Source organism: Symphalangus syndactylus, chromosome 9, assembly GCF_028878055.3.
Source record: "Symphalangus syndactylus isolate Jambi chromosome 9, NHGRI_mSymSyn1-v2.1_pri, whole genome shotgun sequence".
In the NCBI taxonomy this organism is placed as follows: domain Eukaryota; kingdom Metazoa; phylum Chordata; class Mammalia; order Primates; family Hylobatidae; genus Symphalangus; species Symphalangus syndactylus.
The window spans coordinates 103070173-103078202 of NC_072431.2; the positions used below are offsets into that span (position 1 = coordinate 103070173).

At 38.5% G+C, this 8030-nt stretch overlaps 1 long non-coding RNA gene across 1 annotated transcript; it reads right to left on the bottom strand.

Annotated features, from left to right (window-relative positions):
* Positions 1-6905: 6905 nt before the first annotated feature.
* Positions 6906-7646, bottom strand: LOC129490116 (uncharacterized). The gene is made up of 2 exons (XR_008660166.2): positions 7516-7646; positions 6906-7433 (listed from the first exon to the last, which is right to left on the bottom strand). It is a non-coding gene; the product is annotated as an uncharacterized lncRNA (long non-coding RNA).
* Positions 7647-8030: the final 384 nt, after the last annotated feature.

An 8030-nucleotide genomic window follows, 5' to 3' on the forward strand; every position in this document is an offset into this window, starting at 1 on the left:
CCCCGTCTCTACTAAAAATACAAAAAATTAGCCGGGCGTGGTGGTGGGCGCCTGTAGTCCCAGCTACTCGGAGAGGCTGAGGCAGGAGAATGGCGTGAACCCGGGAGGCGGAGCTTGCGGTGAGCCGAGATTGCGCCACTGCACTCCAGCCTGGGTGACAGAGCGAGAGTCCATCTCAAAAAAAATAAAAATACAAAATTTAGCTGGGCATGGTGGCGCACACTTGTAGTCTCAGCTACTCAAGAGGCTGAGGCAGAAGAATCACTTGAACCCAGGAGGCGGAGGTTGCAGTGAGCTGAGATCCCGCCACTGCACTCCAGCCTGGGCAACAGAGCAAGACTCTGTCTCAAAAAAAAAAAAAAAAAAGTTACAAGATTATTATGAACATATGAAACAATGATTTTTTTAAACTGTACATTATAATGGAGCTATTTGCAAATATGTCATTTAAAAGATGCTGAGTGACAGCAATTGAAATTACTAAAAAATATTATCCACATTGGTTCTATGTAAATGTGAAGCCTCCCTTGTGGTTAAGATATGTTTGAGGGAGCCTGGAGTTCTGGAACAAGCTTGGGTGAAGTGATCAAAATTCATTAGCTCTGCAATGTCACTCACTAGCTCTGTGATGTAGGGCCAGTGTCTCCACCCGCCAGGGCTCGATTTCCTTACTTGAAGTGATAGCTTGCGTGAGATAATCTCAAAGGCCCCTTATAACCCTTCTCTTATCCTGTAATTGTGTCACTTCTTTCTGATCACACAAAAGCATACAAAGCCCTTGGCCTCAATTATTTTATAGTCCAGAGGGGGAGTTAAAGAACAAACAAGTAAACAAATGAATGAGTAGCATCATTACGCATTGTGATAAGTGCCATGAAGAACTGGACTCATGGTGGTGATGGAGTACAAACAAAGGTGACAGGGATGATAAGGACAGGAAGGTGCAGAGGGCAAGAGGGAGTCTTGCTAATTTGCCTCATTTCTCATAGCAAGGTGTCGAAAAATATTGCTTGAACTTGACAAAGCAAGAAGTTTTCAATATATTAAAAGTTACTGGGGGCCAGGCGCAGTGGCTCACACCTGTAATCCTAGCACTTTGGGAGACCGGATCACTTGTGGTCAGGAGTTCGAGACCAGCTGGCCAACATAGTGAAACCCCATCTCTACTGAAAATACAAAAACCAGCCACACATGGTGGCGCACGCCTGTAATCCCAGCTACTCGAGGGGCTGAGGCAGGAGAATCTCTTAAATCCAGGAGGTGGAGGTTGTGGTGAGCCGAGATCATGCCTCTGCACTCCAGCCTGGGCGACAAGAGTGAGACCCCATCTCAAAAAAAAAAAAAAAAAAAGTTACTGGGGTATCATTAGAATAATAAAAACCAAATGTCAATCTTAAAAACTAGTGGAAGATAAATACATTTACTCAGAGCATAAAGCAATAAAACCTAAGCCATAGAGCAAACAACGAAAAAGGAAGAGTAAAATAGGTAGTCATTAGATGATAGAACTAAGTTCAGAAATAGTTTAGCAGTACATGTAAATAGGAAACTCCCCTTTTTAAAAGAAAAACACTTTCAGATTGATATAAATCTGAAATAATATATCTTATCTGAATAAGATATCTGAATATATATCTTACCTGAAATAAGATATAAATCAGACACATTACACATTCAAGAAATACATTTATAATAAAATTACTCAGAAAGGTTGCTAGTAAAAGGTAAAGCAAAGATATGGAAATTAGGTGCAAGCAAAAAAATAACAAGGATCATGATATTAAATTCAAGACAAAAGACACACTATACAAATCAAAGATGGACGATTTATAATGGTAAACATACAATTTAGTGAATTTTCATGCAGCAAATAGCATTACTTCAAAATACATAAAAGAAAAACTGCAATAAAATCAAAGAGAAACAGACAAAAAGGCAACTGTGGTGAGCACTTTTTCAGGCTATGACAGATCAAGTAGACAAAAAAGAATGCTACTGACAACTTAAATCCCATAGTTAATAGGGTGGAGTGTGTGCACACATATGTGTGTATATCTATATCTGTACACATCTATACCTCTAAACCTTGAATACAAAGAATATGCCCATTATATAATTGTCCTTGAAATACTGATCAAAATAACCCTATTTATAAGAGACAAAAAAATCTTAACCACCTGGAAACTAAGAAGTTATCTCTTTAACTCTTGGTCCATAGAAGAAATTAAAACAAAATTTAAAATGCAATATCTAGAAAATATTGATAATGCAAGAATCATGTATCACAATCTTTGGGATATTGCCTCTCACCACATAGTTCTACTAACTAGTGTTGTGAAACATAAAAGAATGAAAATAATTAATAGGAGCAGTCATTCCGGCAAGTTATAAAAATAATAATAAATATAACTAAATATGGCAAAAGGAATTAGTTTTTTAAATGCAACTAAAAATGGATCCAAAAGATGGTACTTGGGATAAATAAACAAACAAACAAAAAAAAATAGATAACAAACCATTAGCCAACCTAGTCAAGTAAAAAGATGAAACAACATATACAGAATTAGAAATGGGTAAGGGAAGTAACCACAAATAGAGTAAAATGTTAAAATAAAATAGAAAACCAACAAATAAATCCATGAGCTACTTCTCTGAAAACAGAACAAAACAGAAAAACTGCTGGCTAAAATAATTACGGAAAAAATATGAACATAGGCTAATACAAAATCAAAATAGTACATTGGGAACTGTTTTGTATGTATACAAAACAAAATAATTTTGAGATATTTCTTTGCTCAGCTCTACTGAAATAAAGTTGAAAACCTGGATGAAATGGATGGCTTTCTAGAAAAATATAAACTACAAAAACCAATCATAGAAGTTACAGAAAATCTAAATAACCAATGATTAGGAAAAACAATAGCGTACATGATAAAAAATCCAACTCGCTCAAAGGCACCAGAATCAGACACTTCACAGGTGCAAAGAATGTCTTAAAGAAAAGATCATTCCAGGACTACTTAAACTGTTCCGGGCCACAGTAAAAGAAGAAAAACTTTCAAATTAGTTTTTGAAGCTAACAAGGTATCAATTCCAAAACTCGACAATGATAATATACACACAGAAAAACTATAGTCCAAAGTTATCTATTAATATCAAGGCAAAAAACCCATTTAAATAAAGTGTTAGCAGACAGCATTTAAGAGAATGCTACCTCTTGATGAGAATTTCAAAGACCGTTGCTGAGAGTACCTGGTCAGAGTGTAGATTCAGGAGCCAAACTGCCTGTGTTCAGATCCCAGATCTGGTACTCGCCAGGTATAGGACCTTGGACACATAATTATTTAACTTCTCTGTGCTTTAGTTTTCTCATTTTTCAGGTGGGGTTAATTATAGTATATTGAGAGGATTCTATGAATTAACACATATAAAGGGCTTAGAATATGGCCTGGCACAAAGTAAACACAGAACAAACTTACCTATTTATTTTCCAATACTGGAAAAAGCTATGACTATAGTTTAACATACTAATAGATCAAAAAAGAAAAATCATAATTGCTTCCCTGGATGCTGAAAAGTCATTTAATTATCTAACATTCATTGTAAAATTTTTATCCAACTTTTAACAAAATATTATTGAGGATGCTCTCATAACATATTAACTCAATAAAACAACAAGATCATTCACCAAAGCCTGAATCATACAGAATGGGGAAGCCCTAGAAGCCTTCCTAATTCAACTCAGGAGCAAGACCAAGATATCCATTCTTCCTGCTGTTATTTGACAGTGTTCTAGATGTAGTAGCCATTACAATAGAACAGGTGAAAGAAGTAACAGGTGGAAGCATGGGAAGAGGGTGGGCAAAATTACTACTTTCAGAGAGTACAAAAAAATAATCAATCAAAAAATTACTACAGCAGGTAAAAGAATTCAGAAAATGGATGGGTATGAAAATAAGATACAAAATATACACAGATTAGAAAACAAAATGAAAAAAATACTCATCTATAATAAGAAACTGAAAAACATCCAGGAATGAACTTAACAAGAAATGTTGAAGTTGTGCATGAAGAAACTTTAAGATGCTACTAAGGGACACAAAAGAAAACCTGAATAAACGGAAATGCTAACCTTGTTATTGGATAGAAAGACTTAATAATCATAAAAAGTCAATTCTTCTTAAATCAATCTAAATAGATCTATTTAATGCAATCTCAATAGAAGTACCAACATGGTAATTTTCTATTTCAGGTAGATTTTCAATTTTCTACACAAAAGTCAACATGCTAATGTGTCTAGAAAATTCTGAAAAAGAAGAGTAATGGAGCATACTTGTCCTAGCAGATGCTAAAATGCATGATAAATTTGCTCTATTTCTTATAATGAGATTTTGGCAAATGAATAGACCAATCAATGGAATGAGTACAGACTCCACAAATAACACACTCAAGTTCAAACGGGAATTTAGTTTACAACAGTGACATTGTATATCAGTAAAGAGTAAATGGGCCATCAGTAAGCAGTGTTGAGACAAGTGGAGAGCCACTGGGAAGCAAAATAAAGCTATATCAGTACTTCTCTCCTTATACCAAATTAAATGTTAGAAAGGAACCACAAGACTATCAACCACAAAAGTACTAGAAGAAAGCAAGGAATATTCTTTTTCATTTTTAATAATCTTGAATTGACATAGAACCCAGAAGTCCCTAAGAAAACGCATAATTATATTTAACTATATAAAAATAAAAAATGGCTCCATGGCATAAAACACTTTAAACTGAATCAACAGAAATGACAAAATGGGGAAAAATACTTAAAATTCTTACAACAGAATATACGTGTGTGACATACAAAGGCTAATTCCTGATATGTAAAAATAACCTACAAAAAAAGTTCAATAACCAATAGAAAAATCGGTCAAAGGAGATAAACGTCAAAGAAACACACATGGTACTTACACACATGAAAAGGTGCACAGCCGGGCACAGTGGCTCTCACTCCTGCAATCTCAGCACTTTGGGAGGCCGAGGCAGGAGGATCACGAGGTCAGGAGTTTGAGACCAGCCTGACCAACATGGTGAAACCCCATCTCTACTAAAAATACAAAAATTAGCTGAGCCTGGTGGTGTGCACCTGTAATCCCAGCTACTCAGGAGGCTGAGGCAGGAGAATCGCTTGAACCTGGGAGGTGGAGGTTGCGGTGAGCAAGGATGGCGCCATTGCACTCCAGGCTGGGTGACGAGCAAGACTCCGTCTCAAAAAAAAAAAAAAAAAAAGGTGCTCAATCATAAGAAGAGAAGTGGGAATTACGGGTCTGAAGATTATAGCGTTATTTTTTGCCTATGAGGCAAAAATTTCAAAACTTGTCAACACACTATACAGGTGAGCATATGTAGGGAGTCACTGGCACTCTTGAACATTGTTGACAGGAGTGAGAATTGGTGCAACCTCCAGAATGCAATCTGTCAAAATTAAAAATATACAAACCTGGGCCAGGCACAATGGCTCATGCCTGTAATCCCAGCACTTTGGGAGGCTGAGGCGGGTGTATCACTTTAGGTCAGGAGTTCGAGACCAGTCTGGCCAACACGGTGAAACCCTGTCTCTACCAAAAACGTAAAAATTAGCTGGGTGTGGTGGCACGCACTTGTAATCCCAGCTACTTGGGAGATTAAGGCAGGAGAATCACTTGAACCCGGGAGGCAGAGGTTGCAGTGAGCTGAGATTGTGCCACTGCACTCCAGCCTGGGTGACACAGCAAGACTCCATCTCAAAAGAAAATAATATATATACAAACTTTGGCCTAGCAATCTCACTTCTAGAAAATCTTATATTTGCCAAAATAATGAAAGATGTATCTACCACACTGCCCAAAGTACAAAACTGGAAATAGTCAAAAAAACATAAACAGAGAAGTGATGAAATAATTTATGGCATATCCTTATAAAGAAGTATATGTGCTGATATGAAGAAACCCCAAGATATGTCATTAAGTTAAAATCGTGTGTGTGTGTGTGTGTATGTGTGTGTGTGTGTATATGTACAAATATATGTTTGGAAAATCTCTGAAAGGTACATATGAAACTATTGTTGGAGGTTAATTATATTGTTGGAGGTTAATTATAGGAAAGAATTGTTATATACTATTTTGTGCTATGTAATTTTTTTTACTGTGTAAATGTTATGTAATACTAAATAGTAATTTTTTTTCATTTTTATTTTTTTGATGGAGTCTCGCCCTGTCGCCCAGGCTGGAGTGCAATGGCGCGATCTTGGATCTCTACAACCTCCGCCTCCTGGGTTCAAACAATTCTCCTACCTCAGCCTCCTGAGTAGCTGACATTACAGGCGCCTGCCACCACGCCCAGCTAATTTTTGTATTTTTAGTAGAGATGGGGTTTCACCATGTTGGGCAGGCTGGCCTCAAACTCCTGACCCCGTGATCTGCCTGCCTCAGCCTCCCAAAGTGCTGGGATAACAGGCATGAGCCACCACACCCGGCCACTAAATGGTAATTTTTAAAATGATGAAACAAAAATAAAAAAGATAAGGACTCAGGAGTAATTTTATAAGGGATTCTAAGTACATGAAAGACTGTCCACCACGGACAGTGGCTAGCCATTCTCAATTTTCACAGAAGATATCCTCTCCAACAAAAAGAAACAGTGATTAAACATGAATATATATATTCATCCTATATATATATACATTTGGATTGGAGAAAAAGAATAATTTCCTGGTGGAGGTGAAGGAGAGTTGTAACATCCTCTGAAAGGCTTTGAAAGGAAGGTTTGAGTCTGGGGTTGGTGGTGGGTGGCTGTGGGAGGGGAGGGCCCTGGTGGCCCAGGGAGGCCTCTTTCCACCCCTGGATGCTGTGACTCTCTTTCCAGGAATGACACGTCTCTGCTGGCTGACAGTTTAATGAGCATTTTACCCAGGGCATTCACGCCAGTAGGAAATGTTGTGAGATTTACAAGTGCCCATTAGTTAAAAGTTCTCAGAGCCACTGTAGATTCAGCACTGCATAGGATTTCTGTTTGGGACTTCCTTTTGCTTCCAGTGTTGGAGATCCAGTACAAAAAAGGGCCGCATCTCAGGGAGCTTCTGTGTTCTCTCAAGCATTCTAAACAGCCATGGGGATGAAATAGTGAGCTCCTCATTGTTGATAAATTATAAAACCCATCACTCTCCCACAGAGAGCTCCAGCCTATAAGGTAAAAATGTGGTTCCCTCCATAAATGAATGATCCAGGATACTTCAATGATGAGGGGGAGCATATGGAGAATAAACAAGCCAGAATAAGTGGAAAGTCAACTGAGTCCGGGTGGCTGCTGTTGGTCTCTGCTGCAAAGCGTACTCCATCATTCATCCTCTTGGTCAGTGCTTCTCAAATTCTGGTCCCTGGACCAGCAGCATCAGCATCATCTGGAAACTTGTAAGCAATGTAAATGATCAGGACCTTCTCCAGAACTGCTGGATCAGAGATTCCTGAGGTGTGGGCCAGCAATCTGTACCTTGAGAAGCTCTCAAACAAAGCCAGTGCTCAAGTTTGAGAACCACTGCTTTAGGCTCCTGGAGAAGACCACCAACAGGAATGAGCACTGGCTGGACTCTGTATCCTTCCCTTCAAGGGAACCCAAGGTGACCTTTCAGCTTCATGGTGCCTCTTCAGCTCTGGCTGTTCATTGGCTACCTGCATCCCCTAAAAGGAGCATCCTCTGATGATATTGGTGACCTCACAGAAAGCACAGCCATTCCGGCTCCTGTGCCTGGTGTGGACACATTCTAGAATGTCAAGGGAAGCAAAGTTGACCCTATGGTCTTATGCTAGCTACAATAATACTTAGCATCCCAAGTATATACCAGTGACTGTAAGGCACTAAATCTCACCATTAAGGGCTGGAACCTTTGTGGTTCAAAAATCTCCTGTTAGGATGTTACCTTAAATAAAATCCTTGAAACCTCAGCCCATGTCAGTTTGTAGACTGCTGCTTCCACTTTCCTATCAGCCTAAGGATTTAGTTGTTAT